The sequence below is a fragment of the Protopterus annectens genome, chromosome 2.part0, assembly GCF_019279795.1.
Source record: "Protopterus annectens isolate FY-2018-M chromosome 2.part0, PAN1.0, whole genome shotgun sequence".
NCBI lineage: Eukaryota > Metazoa > Chordata > Ceratodontiformes > Protopteridae > Protopterus > Protopterus annectens.
In genome coordinates, this window is record NC_056728.1 from 1,338,374,023 (window position 1) to 1,338,391,829 (window position 17,807).

Sequence of the window (17,807 nt, forward strand, 5' to 3'; positions counted from 1 at the left end):
AGCTTTATTATAGATGTGAAGTACAGTGTAGCTAATAATGGCCTCTTACGTTCATTGGTACTACTATAACTATAGCTAAGAGGCACAAGAATCATGGAATGAAACTAAATGCAAAAAATGCACTAATGTATCCTTTGGGAAGTCATCTACCCCAGGGAACTACCATACTGATAACATGCCCCTAAGAGTTAACCCAGTTGTTTGAGATTTGGGAACTTATGTGGACTGTGACCTAACTTTTGATGAACATGTCCATTGTTGTAAGAAAGTCTTTCTATATTGCACAGCTTATAAACAAGGGGATTGTTTCTAGATCAAGGGGTGATGTCATTGCTCCCCTTTACTCAGCCCTCATTAGGCCAGTTATTGATGATAATGCCTTCTTTGGTATGTATCTGTCCAGACACATGCAATAACTGGGACACCCACAGAGATACCTTACTAAAAGGATACAAGTCCTAAACAATGTGTCCTACATGGACTGACTCAAAGCCCTGTCACTGTACTCAGTATGCTACAGACTGCTAAGAGGTGGCCTGTGTCTGGCTTACAGGGCAACCTCTCACCCATTACTGAGGCATTTACTGCACATCAGCAAGTCAAACGACAGCAGAAATACTCAGTCTAGGGATCCAAATCTCTTCTGCAACATCAGCAGAACATTTTGGAGGGACAGGTGTATTTCACAGACAATACCACTGCTGTGGAACAGACTCCCTATTCAGATAAAACAAAGTTCATCCCTGTCCATTTTCAAGAGCAACTTACATCTATGGATGGGTAATAGAAAATGTACCCCAGGACTGCCCCATACTACTAATGGACAGAGGCAACTCCTAAATGCTTTATCCCATGCATGAGTCCCCTCAAATTATCTATGGCATGATCTTAATTATTCTCATTAGGGTAAATATATAATTATTGACTATGGGATGGGTAAGGCCAGTATGTAACCAAATGGGATAGGTTAATTTGAGTACAAAAAGGGAAATTGGCTAGGTTTAAAATGGCCCACAGGGGCAGCTAGCCTAGTGCTTACTATAACCCTATAAGAAAAGATGCATAAAAATGAACTGAGGTGATTGGCAGATGGCAGACTTGGAAGAGTGGGATTTTAGGTAAGTGGAAGTATGCAAGTAATATTAGAATCTACTTGGAAAGTATGGGAAATAAAGGGGTACATATGAACTGACATTTTTCATTTGTGATGGTCTGTAGGGTTAATGTGTTTTTCCTAGACACTGCAGCTATAAAGGGCAGGCCATTTCCAAGCTGAGCTAGAAGGACTCCTTTGCAAATGACAGCTCATATTGGTTTTGTTATGTAAGAAGAGATTTTTCTACCCCAGATGAGTAGAGCATTTTTTTTCAGTTTTTTTATATGAGTTTAAAAGTTATGGGACTGGATTAGCCATATACCAAGAAATTTGAAAGATGTTGTTTCACTTGGGTTGTTGTTAACATCTTTGATATCTAGAACATTTGAAGATTTAGCCAGTTTTTGATGAGTACGAAAGGTACATACTTTTAGATGTAGTGTTGTTGACGAGAAGTTTTTGTTTGCTTAGCATTTGTAAAGTGGCTGTAATTCATTTTGAATTTGTGTTTGAATATCAAAGTGAGTGAGGCAGGATCTAATTATGGGGAGGTCATAATAATGTTTGTTGATAAAATTTTAGAAAAGGAAAGAAGCAAATATGGATCTTTGTGGAACACCTTTGTATATTAGAGCTTCTACCAAAAGGATGAGTATAATTTGACTCTGAAGAGTCTACCGGATAAGAAGTCTCTGAACCAGAATGATGCTTCAGAAGTTATTCCAGTTTCAATTATGCTGTGAAGTAGAAGGGTGTGGTTGATGAGGTCAAAGGACCTTGTGAGATTTACCTAGATAGCTAGTGTAAGGATACTTTTATCCATGTTTACCTGTGAGGGTCCATTAGGTGGTAATGGTGTTCCAGCCTTTCCAAAAGTCATGTTATTTTAGGCAGAGAAGATGGCATTGTTGGATATACTTAGTGAACTGGATGTAAAAGATCTTTTTACTAAAATTTACTGAGATTAGGAAGAATTGAGATGGATTGAAACTGTGAGACATTGTCAGGTTTGGTTGCTTTAGGAAGAGGTTTGACTGATGCTATTTTCCAGACGTGGGCCATGATGTTTTAGGTAAATAGAGGTTGTAGATATGAAGTAGAACAATTGTAAGATAATATTTGCAGGAGTATAGGAACCAGTTATAAAACTTATTAAAGCCTGAGGAGGGGCATCTGTGAGAATATGCTCCTGTGTAGTTTTATCTTTAGATTTGTTTTGTTTAAAGCAGAAGTGTGGGATCAAGAGAAGTAGGGATGGAGAATTTGATGGATGTGCAAACTGTCCATGGCAGTAAGGGGAAGAATGATGTGTTCATTAACTCATTCTCTCCAATGGAGCTCTGTAATGTCCAACAGCTGGAACCTAAGGTTTTTATAGAATCAAATTATATCCTCACATTTCAAACAAATGTTCATACGTCTAGAACTATAGGGGTTACTAAAGAAGTAGAAATAGGAAACTGTTTCACACAAAAGTATTTTTAGACTGATTATATTATTTATGTTCTAGATTTTAAACTAAAATTTATAAAAGAATAAACACAGTAACTGTTAACTTTGTAATGGTTTGTAAACAACTTACAATGTCTCAGCAAACTCTCATCATATAATGTCAGTAGCATTTTATTCATCCAGCTGAGAGCTTTCATATGCGGATGAACAGTTCTATCTGTGCTACTTGGTTGCCAAGATATTTATAAAAACATGAAATGTATCACAATATAAATAAATATTATATGAACATCAGTTAATATATCTTTATCTGCACTAGACAGAGGTCAAATATCAGTACAGTTGTGTTTACCATTGTGGAAGCTTTAAGATGGAATCTTTTAATACTTTGTATGTAGCATGATTTTGGAATTTTCAATGCAGATATGAGCAAGCAACATCAGATGTCAAGATGCATCAGTAGGATGCAACTGCAGAAACACCTGGAGGTGGCACTCAGCTGTAATCAGTTAAGGAAGTCAATATATGAACAGCTGGTGTTATGAACACTGGATGATATTTCAGGATGTACCGTTGTGGGTTATTCACATCATATCAGTAAAGTTATCTCATTCCCAGAGTGCTTAGGCATACCCAGTGTGGAGAGATGTTTGAATTTAAGGTTGTTACCTCTCTATTTGTATATGTCTTGCTTGAAAAGGTTACGTAGAGTAGCGTAGTTTTTTTTATATGCCCTGGGAATGGGCTGTGTTTCTATTTCTGCCAAGATTCACCTCTTAATTTGAGAAGTTGCTTGAGTTCCTTTGTCATCTAGTAATTTTTGTTGTGAGTATTCTTTTAGTTGAAGCAGGAATTTGGTGGTTAAGGCTGCAGAGTTGAGATCTTGGGAGGAGACATAGGGGACCATTCCATGTGGAAGAAGGGAGCCTTTAGTTTTTTAATATTATCAAAACATTTGGTTTGATATTGTTTTGGTAGGTAATTGAAGAGATTGTTGTTTATTTGTAAAGTAATGGAGCAATAGCTGCTGAAAGAGAATGAATGAATGATTAAGTTGGAAATGACACCTGTGAATTCAGACATGTCACTAGAGCAGGAGGCAAGGAAATTAAGAGTTAAATCATCATAAATAATGAAAGAAAAAGGAAGTGATGTTCTTCAGTGGGGGAATTTGCTATGAAGCAACATATTTCATTTATTATGGTCTGTAGGGTGGATGCATTTTTGCAGGAAGCTGTGGATATGATGGGCAGGACATATCCCAGCTTTACTAAGACACCTTTGCTAATGGTAGCTCTTGCTGTAAGTAAGAAGAGATTTTGGAAACAGGATTAGATTCCTGAGTGATGCTGAAGTGACACTGAGAATTAGAGATTTGAATCTGATAAGATTAGAAGGGGGGCAAAAGATTTGCTATGCCTAATATGGCTATTTTTTATTTTAGGGAACTTTAAATGTATTGAATTGTATTGAAATTATTGGGATGAAGTTTTTGTTATGTGAGCCCGGATTTATTTAAATATCCCTCTGATTAGATGTGTGAAGGCTATAGATGTGACCTTGAGTAAATATTTGAGAATGCTTGCTGGTAGGGGCCTGGGTTTAGTGGAGTTATGGATGATGAAGTATCGTGACCCTGCTATTGGATTCGTTGAGGAATGTGTGTAGTGAAGGTTTTGAGAAAATGATAAATATTTCTGGCAAGTAGGAGAGTTGAGAATGTGGGACATTTTGATGTGCTAACGAATGTATGTATATGAGAGGAGCAGTGTGGATGAAGGGGACAGGGGATTTAATGGAAGATTATAATAGAGAGGATTAGTAAGGTAGGACAGTATGCATAATAACTTACTGACGATTTGATAAAAGTGCAGTGTACAGTACAAAAAGAGTATGGGATGGAGGTCTGTGTCAAAAAGAATGAATGTAAAAGAGTAGTGGGGTGCACATAGTATCTGAGGGAGGGGGTATGATGAAAGGAAATTGATAGGTATATTACAATGGATGCAGCAGAAGTAAGAGATGAAAAACTATAGAGCCTTGCTTTAGTCTAGTGGTTACAAAGAAAGAATATAAGCAACAGAGATGAGATTTGGAGGATCAAATAGCTAATATGTATTGTTAAGCACAACAAAATTGCAAAAGAAGACAAGGTTTATGTGAGTGACGGAAAATTGAGAGAAAGAAGAAAGTAAAGACAATGTAAAATGTTTTTATTAATACATGAGGTATAACTGGGCAAATGATAGCACTGGTAGCTGGTAGAAGAGGGACAAGGACTGAGTGAAGGGAAGAAAATGTCTAAGGCAGAAGTAGAGCTACAGACAGAATGAGAATTTATATTTTTATACCTTTAACAGGAAGAGATTCATGACAACTGGGGGTGGTGGAATTAGATGAAGTAAACAGTATGAGGTTTCTGACAAATTGGAGGCGAGAGTGGAGCAAAGTAAGCAATGACTCTTACACTAGTGACAGTATATCTGTCTAGGTACACTTAATAGTGCATATAAGTAATGATACACCTTTGATTACCACTATCCATGTAAGTACATCTCCAAAAAATGAAGGAAAAGTGAATCTCAGCTTGTTTACAAAATGCTAAGTTTGCCAACAAAGCAATATATGTTGAACCATTGCATGAATATAGAGGGCAGGGAGCAGTATAGCTAAAACATGTGCATGGGGGATGGGGTGCATCATGCAGTGGCTACAAGTAAGTGACACACTCTGCTTGTTTCTTAATTTAAACTAATTATCAAGTTAATACACAACTATTTATATAAGAAAACCATACAGGACCCCAGCAGTATTTTAACAAACATCAACTGTGGGGCCAGGCACAAGCCGAGAAGATCAGAGTCAGCATGTCCTTGGTGTAGAAACACCTGCTCTCCTATTTATGTAAGGAAACAGCATAGGACTCCAGCAGTATTATAACAAATACCAATTCTGGGGCAGCTGAAAGCTGAGAAGATGACTGTATTCAGTGTACAGAAACAGGTGGTCTCCTGTTTACTAAGTAAACAACACAGGAACCCAGCAGAATTTTTATAACCACCAATTGTGGGGGCAGGAGCAAGTTAAGAAGATCACAGTTAGGATGTTCAGTGTGTAGTAACAGGTGGTCTCCTATTTATGGAAGTAAACAGTACTATACCCCAGCAGTATTCTGACAAGCATCAATTAATATGGGTTGGTAAAGGCAGAGAATTTGCAAATGGCCTGTTGATGTGCAGAACATGTGGGTTCCTGTTTATGTAACTAAGCAGCACCGGACCCCAGGAGTATTTTGACAAACACCAGGTGTGGGGGTGGGCACAGGTTAAAAAGATTACAGCCAGCTTGTTCAATGTGCAAAAATATATGAGCTCCAGTTTATGTAAGTAAGCAGCACATGACCCCCACAGTATTTTCATGAACACCAATAGTGGTGGTGGGTACAGGTTAAAAAGATCACAGATGTTGGGTTCAGTGTGCAAAATCAGGTTAGCACCTGTTTAGTAAGTAAACAGCACCCCAGCAGTGTTTTAACAGACATTACTTGCGATGGCAAACACAAGCTGACAAGATTACAACCAGCATGTATGGAGTACAGAAAGAGATGGGCTCAGTGTTGCAGAGGGTATCCATGCTAACCGTGTTTCAGGGAGGGAAGGAAGGAAGGCAGCAGATTCTATGTACATAATAACATATGTATTAACATTGTAAGTATTTATGACTTTTGGTCAGCAGGGCACCAAAACTTGGTGGACGGAAAATTTTACTGTGCATCAGTCAAATAATTAAGCCATTTGGGAATGTGTTTCCCAGCATAACACAACAAACCAAATTAATATTAATATTTGCTGTACACTAAAATGAATAAAACAGACAAAGCAGTCATAGCAAACTGCACAAAACAAAAACAACTGCAGATCCCAAATAATGCCACTCCACACCCTCCCCCATAATGCAATGCAGAGATCAATATGAATAGAACACTCTTCGTGCTAACTCAAAAGATAGCTTCAGATGTGGTCATAGTTTCAAACCATGAGGATAACATATGAAATGTACATCTACTGTCAGTTATATCCATTTAATGAAGATGCAGATGTAATCATTGAATTACTTTGAAAACAAAGTTAGGAGGACAAACGTATGTTTATGTGGTATGCCTGAAAGGTTTGAGGGGCAGGACATAAGATACTTTTCTGAAAATATTTAGAATGGTTTGCCATCACTGAGAAACTTCATCTCACATGAATATAAAAGGGCTCATTAAGCACCATTTCAGTGCCTGGCTTTACCTCCACAAAACAAAGCTTTGATATATTTGTCTTATTAACTACTGAAAAGAGCTGCTTTACTTAAAAGTCAGATATCATTCATGAAACAAAACATATACATTTTTGGTACCGATCATGACTTGTCTGCGGCTGTAAAAATACAGAGGAATTCTTGCCTCTAAAGAAGGACACAATTCCAACAAAAATTATGGCACTGAATATTTAAGCAAGTAAGTTGATGTTGCTACTAGAATCACCTGTTTCTCAGAAAATGGCTGAAACACAGACAGCCTTGTGTAAAGCCAGTATATTATTAAATATGGATGCAATGGAATGTGCAGGGCTTGTGCAAACCTTAAAGAAAAATCTAGATATTCTTAAACAGAGTCAGACATTATAAATGGAAGAAGAGATTTGCCCTTAAGACTCAGCAGAATTATTCTCCTTCAGCTACTGTGCTGGGAAGTTCAGGACACTAACCTCTCTTGGTAATGAAGAACTGGATCCAATGAGGGAACATGTAAATCCAGTCATTTCTGCTGGTAATGGATTTAAGGAGTGCAGATGCAAATCCAGTAATGTCTGCTGTTAAGTAAGAGATGGATCTACAGAATACAGATGTGAATGGATTAAAGTCTGCTGCTAAGGAAGTGATGGATCTAAGGACTGCAGATGTAAATCCACTAACTTATGCTGTTAAAGAAGTGATGGATCTATTGATGCAGAGGTAAAGACACTAATCTCTGCTTTTAAGGAAGTGATGGAGCTGAGGAAGGCAGAGATAAATCTACTAACCTCTGTTGTTAAAGAAATGAAATATCTAAGAAGGGCAGATGTAAATCCAGTAACCATGTCTGTTTAGGAAGCAATCTATCAAGGAGGGAAGATGTAAATAAACTAAACTCTTCTATTAAGGAAACAATGTATCTCAGGAGAGCAGATGTAAATCCACTAATCTCTGCTGTTGAAGAAGCAATGGATTTAATGAGGGCAGATATAATTCAAATAACCTCTGCTGGTAACGAAGCAATATATCTAATGAGGGCAGATGTAAATCTAACCTCTGCCGTAAAGGAAGAGATGGGTATAAGGGGTACAGATTTAAGTCCACTAACGTCTGCTGTTAAGGAAGTACCTCTCAACTGTCCAGATTTTCACAGAACATCCAGATTTTTGCCTCATAGTTTTGGTCTGTTCTTCATAAATTTGTGTTTTTCTGGATTTGTGTAGCAAATCATGAGGACTGAAGTCACTAAATAATGACAGGCATTTAAGTTTAGACTGCATATCCTTCATAAAATGCACGATAACACAAAGCATTTTATTCTAGCAACTTTTTAATTTAATGAGAGCAAAATTTACAATTTGTCCCTGTTTTGGGGGCTTTGTCCCCCCATTATATTTGACTTTGTTCATATTTTTTGTGCTAAGAGGTTGAGAGGTATGCTGCTGTTGAGGACGTGATAGGTCTAGGGAAGGCAGATGTAAATCCACTAACTTCTGCTGTTAAGAAAGCGATGAAGATAAGGAGGGCAGACATAAATCCACTAACCTCTGCCATTAATGAAGTGATGGATCTAAGGAGAACAAATGTAAATCCACTAATATTTGCTGTTGAGGAGGTGCTGGATCTAAGGAGGGCAGATGTAAATCCATTAATATCTTCTGTTGAGGAAGTGATGAATCTAAGGAGGGTACATGTAAATCCACTAACCTCTGCTGTTAGGGAAGCGATGGATATTGGGAATGCAAATATAAATCCACTGACCTCTGCTGTTAAGGAAGAGATGGATTTAAGGAGTGCAGAGGTAAATCTGCTGACCTTTGCTATTAATGAAGTGATAGATCTAAGGAAGGCAGATGTAAATAGACTAACCTTTGATGTTAAAAAAATGATGGATTGAAGGAGGGCAGATCTAAATCCAGTAACCTCTGCTGTTAAGGAAGCAATGGATCTAATGAGAGCAGATGTAAATCTAACCTTTGCTGTCAAGGAAGCGATGGATATAAGGAGTGCAGATGTAAACCCTCTAACCTCTGCAGTTACAATGAAAGTAGTGCTGAGGTAAATCTACTAACCTCTGCTGTTAAGGAAGTGAAATATCTAAGGAGAGCAGCTGTAAATCCAGTAACTTCTGATATTAAGGAAGTGATAAATCTAAGGAAGACAGATGTAAATTCAATAATCTGTGTTGTTAAAGAAGCAATGGATCTAAGCTGGGCAGATGCAAATCCACTAACCTCTGCTGTTAAGGAAGCAATGGATCTATGGAGAGCAGATGCAAATCCATTAATATTTGCTGTTGAGGAAGCGATGGATCTAAGGAAAGCAGATGCAAATCCATTAATCTTTGCTGTTGAGGAAATGATGGATCTAAGTAGGGCAGATATTAATCTAGTAACCTCGGCTGTTAAGGAAACAATGCATCAAGGAGGGCAAACTCTGCTGTTAAGAAAGCTATGGCTCTAATGAGGGCAGATATAAAGCTAACCTCTGCTGTTAAGGAAGTGATGGATCTAATGAGGGCAGATGTAAATCCAACTAATCTCTGGAGTTAAGGAAGTGATGGGTCTAAGGAGGGCAGATTTAAACCCACTAACCTCTGCTGTTAAGGAAGCAATGGATCTAAGGAGGGCAGTTGTAAATCCAATAACCTCTGTTGCAAAGGATGGAAAAAAACATGAAAATAATAAATGGCCTGATAATTTAGGAATCTAAACTTTCCCTGTTGTTTTTGAAATGTTGAAGAAAATTCTGTCACAATGTTTTAAACACATTGTTTTGAATATAAAAGACAAGAAGAAATACAGTTATACAAGAAGGTAATAGTTACAGTAAGTTATTTGGCTGAGGGCATTGATTGACATGCAAACTCTCACATGTGAATAAGAAATAATTTACTATGAGCATCTGAAAAAAGTGGTACCTCCTTGTCTGAAGTTTATTTGTATGCAATGAAACCTGTGATTTTTGGATAATCAAGCAGAGAAGATCGTATTATTTTGATAAGGCTTCTTAAAAGCCAAGCAGCTAGTCATGTTCTTATTTTAAATCAGTGTTCTGACCCACAGAATGCTGATTTAGGCACTGTATATCAGGCTTGGAATAACTGTCATTATTCTCTGTGTCTTGGGACATCCATGTCATATGGGCGGAGCATTGAAAAATGCTTCTGAGCTCTTCATTGCTAAAGATTCAGATATTTACTTTTGTTGATGTTTTCATCTATGCAAAGTGCCATAGGGATAGGAGAAGACTGTGTCATCACAACGAGGCCTCAGGCTTCAAGATCACTGTTAAACCCATTATGTTATCTATAACCCATAGAGAACAACTGTATGTGCAAAGAATGGCTGAGTATGTTTTGGGGAATTATACTATGAAACCTCAAATGAATAAATGCCAATGAACAACATCACCAAAAACAAATGCATGAAACTCACAAGAGCGAGATCTCAAACAATCAATTTTTGCAAGAGGGACAAGCCACTTTCTCCTGTAATGTGGTAGGTAAGCCCCCACATCCTGCAAAGTTATATTTACTAACTTCATGATCATATAAACATGAATAAGGGAGAAATCTCACAAATCAAAGAAACCGTTCCTTGAGTACAGATAGAAACTGCACCAGCAGTGATTTTCAATGGCATAAAATCACATCTTGGGACTCAAGCACTTGGTGCTGTTTTGGTGGGCTAAAACAAAAGCAAAAAGTATTTTTCTCATCTCTCTATTCCTCTCCTATCCCTTGTACATTGCACGTCCAAACACAAGGGGCTAAAGAGATAAGTAATAACCAAGTTAATGAACTAGCTTAAATTAATCTTCTGAGTAATCAGATTCAAATTGACATGGCAGCAAGACATTCCCACAGGATACTGTGATAGAGAAATAAAGTAAAATTTGAGAAAATTATTAAATCCTATTTTCTGGTAGCATAGGAGAACACTATGAGTTGATTATATGGACATAGCTTGACTCACCAACTGGTCACCTACTCTAGACTCTGGGGTGAACAAGGGGAAGCTTACTGAGCAGGAAATCTGTGGTCTGACCTGACTGCTGTGGAGTACTGTAATGTTCTTATTCATATAGTGAAAGTTATAGGCTACATCAGCTTAGACTGGACTTTGTGGTTATAATTTCAATATTGTAAAATTACTGTCTTGTGTTGCCTAAAACAAAGTAGACATGGTTGAGTTAAAAATATGTCATGTTCTTCTTCTAATTATAGTATCTTCATATTTGTCACATTGCCGTAGATTTTCTAGGTGCCATATACTCTTAACCACTTATCAGATGAAGGAGATTTTACAGTGCTGGATCAAGGAAAGGGATAACACCTAGGCTTGCAAATTGAGGAGGAGAATATGAAGTTCAAAGTGGACAATTGATATAACTTGTTTACCTTTGCTTGAGTTTATGAAGACAAAGACAGAAAGTAAAAGTACTCATGGGAAAAGTGAAAGAAACTAGATTTAAAATATTCTGAATGGAGAATCAAAGTTCCTCTGAAGGGACTCCAAACTAGATCAGATACATTCTTTGCTGAATGAGATTATGGGAACATGGGAAGGGATCAGCCAGGAGATTAATGGCATCCAAGCTTGGACTACAGAACAAGATGAAGAACTGAAAGTACCGAATGTGGAATCAAAGCATCCAAGGCCATTTTTTCTGCAAAAACAGAAATTAAAGTAGAGCAGCTAGAAGAGGGAAATGGCAAGCTGAAGTCTCATTTGCCGTTTCTTGAGATGAAACTAGGCGAGTTAGAAATCACAAATCAAAGGGGAAATCTCCACATTGTTAGAATCTCTGAGACTGTTCCGGATAAACACTGCACTGTTTAGAATGGAAAAATAAATCAAGACAATAACAATTGCTGTGTTTCTTCCATCCATATTATAATAAGGAATAGTTGATTAATGGAGCCTTAGAATTAAACGAGGTTTCAGGAAATGGAGGCAGTATACAGTACATATGCTTCAGGGTTACTCAAGATATATTTTTTTGAGAAGCGTGGCTTACCACAGATTTTGCAAGTAGTTGAAGAGTATGGAAGTCATCACCTAGATCACCTGTTTGGCCAAGTTGGTGACAGTTTGAAGAGGAGAAAGAAAGGTCTTCAAAGAACTAGATTCAACAGAGAAATTTTCAAGGCCATGAGCTTCCTAAGTATACCACTTAAACCTTCTGTATCAATGAGATCTTGGGGGTAGAAATGGAAAACACATGGAACAGACTGAGGGAAGGTGAGGGTGAATGGAGCACAGCATGTCAGTTGTCAAACTCTAAAGCCCAAGCAGGGAAAAGGGAAACAAAGAAATGAGAACCAATCAGGAACTGATCAGGATAAACCAAGAAGCAGAAGTTAATCCTAAAACTATGAGTTGAGATGTGCACCCCATTTGTGAAAGATCTCCTATTGTCCTTACTATGGTGAGAAGGGAGAAAAGGCACACATCGAGAAGCATAACAGTAAAAATGCCTCTTAATGAGATGCTCTGACTTTTTCTTTCTATGATGGGAATATTTTTGTGGATTTTTGTGACCCCCTGATCTTCTTCAGGCTTTGCCAATTTGGTCCATCTTGTTTTTCTACTGCCCCAGTGATTTCTCCTGTTTGTACAGTAATTGACAAAGTATGTTTATCTTTTGACCCATATTGTAAGCAATTACGTGTTAATTGTCTTGTAATCAAACTTTGTCAACTAAGTTTTTGCCACTGAGTCAGGTAAACCAGCAGCCAGACTCCTATCCCTGCCCAGTATCACCTGATAGTTTTCTTTCCCTTGCTACTAACTTTGTTTCTTTCCCCACCTACTTATCTTTTTCTTGGTTACCTTCTGTATCTTTCCTTCTGCCCACTAGGTGGCAGTGCAATCCAGCCTTGTGCCCACGCTGTCTCCCTCACTTGTGCTTGCTTCAGCTCAATATAATTCTTTTTTCTTCTATTTCTCATCTCTTTCCCTGCTGCCCAGCTATTCTCCCTACTACTCTCTCTCTCCTCCTGGCCCCTACTCTTCTCATCCTCTATGTACTACAGACTATATTTACTTCTAGCTTAGCTGCTTCACTATCCTCTTTCCTACACCATACCTGCTCTACTAGAAGCTACTTACCTGCTACTCCGTCTCCTTCTCTTTGCCCCTTACTGATTGTCTCTTCTGAATCCTCCACCACTTGGCCTGACCCGCTCCGTTCGCCCTACGGGCTCACTCCACTCCCCTACCCTACCCCCATTCCCACCCACCCCCAGTGCTGTTATACTTAAACATCTCTTACCACACCCACTTAACTACTCATCCTATCACCTTAGACTACTACTTATCAACTCCACCCCTTTTCCAATTCTCTCCACAACCAACCCCACCCTACTTCAACAGTTCATTTCATGTCTCTACTTCTCTGCTACCCCTCCCATAAGTCACCTCTCATCTATTCTACCATACAATATCTCTTATCTTTACTTTGTCTAACTCTTTACATAACCTCTTAACCCCACTATCACAAATGACGTTCTTACATAATTATACCCTTAAAAACTATCTTCTTATTACTTCCTCATTAATATTCCTAACTTTACCCTATGCCCTAACCTTCTACGAACACTTCTCTTTAGTTAATAATGAACCTTCCCATCAACAAACATTACCAATCACACAGCTCAGCTTCTTCTCCCATAGCAATATAACCTCTACTTCAGTTTACCTACTCCCAAGGTTCCATAGATCTTCCCATGTTACTTACTTCTCCAACAAGATAAGCCCACCCAAGTACCTTAAAAGTATAAAGACTTTATTAAAGTATCCCACTCAACTTCTATTAGATGGCGATATTCATCCTAATCCAGGCCCAAACCCTCCAGTTTACAATAACCCACACAAAAAACTACTAATAGTGTCTCTACCTCTATAAAACTAGGTAACTCTCTTAGAATAGCTCAACTCAATATCCGTAGCATTAACAACAAACTTACTCAACTGCATGCTCTCTTACAAGTGCATGCATTTGATATCCTTTGCCTTACAGAAACATGGTTGAAACCCTCCACTCATGACCTTGAAATAACCCCACCTGGATATAACATCCTAAGATGTGACCGTACAACCAAGAAGGGTGGAGGTGTAGCTATCTTGTATAAATCTGAACTTCTAGTTTCATCCTTTAATGTGTTACTACCCTCAAATAGCAATGCAGAAACCCTTACCATTAAACTCCAACTTAATAAATCTAAATCTATTTATATAATCTGCACCTACATTCCTCCAGGAAATAATATTAACACTCTAGAAAATATTCTTAGTAGCCTTTCCACCCTACTACGTCAAGAAACTATTGTACTAGGTGATTTTAACATTGACTGGACTACCTGTAACTCTCCTAATCCTAACACCCACATTAATCTTTATGGTTTCACTCAAATAATAAACACCCCCACAAGAATCCAGAAACCTAGTAGTAGAGAAGCCACTCTTGACTGGATACTTATAAATAGTCATCCTGAAACCTATACTTCAGGAACACTTCCAGATGACCTTAGTGACCATGTTCTTACCTACATAACAAAGCAAAAGGCTCATACCCCTATTAATAACACTTTTATAACCTATCATTCCAAAAAACACTTTAAAGCAGAGAGCTTTCAGAACGAACCAAAGGCCTGTAACTGGTCACCTCTGAAACAACTCAAACTGGATGAAGCAGTTTCTTACTTTAATACTAAATTCCTACAAATCCTAGATCTCCATGCTCCCCTTTGCTCTTCCTGAGTTAGGACTAAAACAGCCCCATGGCTCACAAAACAAACAAAGGAAAAAATGCTCCTACGGAACAAAATATGGGCCAGATGGAGAACCTCAAAGAGCTCTGCAGACCACCTATACTTTAAACAACTAAGAAATGCAACCAAAAATAACATTATCTTAGAAAAGAAAAAATATTATTTCCACCTTCAACAATCACACCCAAAAAACCCTCAAAAGTTTTGGTCAGGCATTAATAAACTTCTCCAACCAGGACATACCAAAACTCCAGCCCCATCTTTAGTTTCCCATAATAACCCTTTGCAAATAGTGGATGTCTTTAATAATTACTTGACAGAAACTATACAAACTCTTGCAAAGACAATATCTCCCATTTTCCCCAGCACTTTACAAAACACAAACAGTTCAGTGCCTTCCTTCTATATACAACCTGTGCCAACATCCTTTATCTGCAAACTCCTTCAAAAACTCAAACCTTGCACCCCTTCTGCCGACCACCTGCCAGCAGAATACCTTGAAATAGCTTCCAAAATCATAGCATATCCCATATCCATCCTTATAAACCGAACAATCATAGAAGGTAACATCCCGTCCATATGGAAAGTCTCCCATATAATCCCCTTACATAAAGGAGGCATCTCCAACTTCCGACCAATTGCATTACTCTCTCCATTGGCCAAAATAATGGAAAAATGTATTCACCATCAACTACTTCAACACCTGCTCCACAATAATTGACTTGCCAACTATCAGCACAGATTTAGGCCCTTTTATAGTACAACTACTGCCCTTCTATCTTTTACTGACTGTATAAACAAGAATCGAAATAATAACTTGCTATCTTCTGCACTATTTATTGACCTATCAAAAGCCTTTGATATGGTTAACCACGACTTACTAATCAATGTGCTAAAAGCCCAATCTCTTGACCCACAAGCAATACTTTGGTTTACATCCTATCTAAAAAATAGACAACAAGCAGTGCTCTGGGATAATAATCTCTCCACACCCCTCCCAGTAAACACTGGAGTCCCTCAAGGCTCTATCCTAGGCCCTCTTCTATTTTCCATTTTTATTAATGATCTAAATACTGTTGTTCCTCAAGCCACATGCATACAATACACCGATGATTCTACTTTAATCTGTACTGCTAAGTCATCAATCTCTCTTCGGACCCTTACTCAAACAGTATTTAACAGTGTTGAAAATTGGTTCACGCATCATTGCCTCCTCCTAAACCCTAAAAAAACAAAATTGTTACTTTTTGCTCCCACCCAAAAGTCACCAGAGTTCCACTACCTCTAACAACGGAACTACTATTTCCCCTGATGCTACCACACGTCTACTGGGCATAACCATAGATAATAACCTCAGCTTTGATGATCATATCAACAATACTATACAGACTGTCAATAAAAAACTAGGCTCCCTGTATAGAATCAAACCCTTCCTCACACCACTAGCTAGAACCTCCATTGCCCAGACTCACCTAACTTCTACCCTATTCTATGCTTCTGCCATATGCATCAATCTATCAAAACACAATCTAAGCAAGCTTGAAACTAGCTATAATAACATAGCTAGATTTGTCACTGCCACCCCCTTCAGAACCCACCAATGTCACAACCTTAAACAACTCGGATGGTCAGAACTACAAAACCATCTACTGTATAATCAACTGGTTATCTCACATAATATTCTTTATCACCCAAATAATACCCCAATCCTCTCTAACCTGATCTCCCCTTATAGAAATCTTGCAACACTTCGCTCAGCAAATAAGCTATTAATCTCCAACATTAAATCTAACAATAAAGCTGGGGACTCACATTTTACTAACAGTGTAGGTAAAATCTGGAACAATCTTCCTAGTACACTCACATTTCTCTCATCCACACCACTCTTCAAGAAACATCTCAAAGAACATCTGAAAATTCATTGGCTTTGTCCCTGTTCTAAACCTGACTAAACTACTTTCTCCCCCTTAATGCTCTTCTTTCTATACCCCTTCCTCCTGGCCTCTGTCCCCTCTGCAGCTTTAATCAATAGAATCTAACTTTATTCTAGTCCTTCTTTTTTTTCTTTCTTCTACTTTTCTCTCTTTCCCTTTCTTCTGACCTACAAATCATTACTTTAGAATTCTGAGCGTTCTTGTACTCAATTGTATTTCTAACCTTTGCATAGACTATGAGATATTATTCATAGACACAATTTTTACTTTTATATTGTATTTTAAACCTTGCACAGACTGTGAGCCATGATTCATAGAAACAAGTTTGATTCTCTCAAAACATTTTTAATCTCTTTGTATTTGAATTTAGTCATTTTTAATTATTGTAATCTTTTTTTGTAATTTTACTAATGCTTGGAGCTTATCTCCCTGGGCCTCTACTGAAAATGGACATGTATCCAGCTAGACTAGCCCAGCCAACAAATGTAAAATAAAATAAAAAAATAAAAATAGTGTACCTTTCGCTCAGCCTTGGATTAACATGTCAAAATGTGCAGACATAGCGGGTCATTCAATATATGCAAAACAGTGAAGAAGCTGAAGCAAAACTCCCTCATAGTATGATAGAAATAACAAGGATATGCAATAAGGAGTGGAAAAAAGAAATAAACATTAGACAGTACAATGCCTGTTCTTGTCCTTATGAATACAATCTTTGACTGATGAAAATGCATAAGAAAGAAAGGCTAAGTCGATGTAAAGCACCAGGCACATTGCAGTACACAGAAGAAAAAGAAAAAGAAAGGAAACATTATTGCTGCAAGACTAAATTACAGACCCATGTATATTATTAGGTTGATTTAAAGCATCCTTGGAAAATCATGAGTAGTACACAAACTGGGTAAAGGAGGTTCTAAAGCCAAAAACAAAATTATTGTGGTGCCAGATAATGAAAGGTATAGCCTGCATTCAAGTAGGCTAATGCTGATTTAGATTAATTTTAGGCAAAAAATGGGCTTAAAAATAATAAACCCACTAGAAACGCATAGTTATAGGACCTGCTGAGTAACGTTTGACATTTTGCTTTACTTATCTAGGCTTACTACTGGCTGTCCCATGTCCTCTGTTCCTACAGGGAGTTGGAAATAACTCTGCTATACTTTCTAGCCATGTACAATAGAAAATATGAAAATGTGATGGTCAGTTGGGTAACTATGGCGATATATCATTGTCAGCTTTATTTATACTTAGAAAATTGTTACAACACATT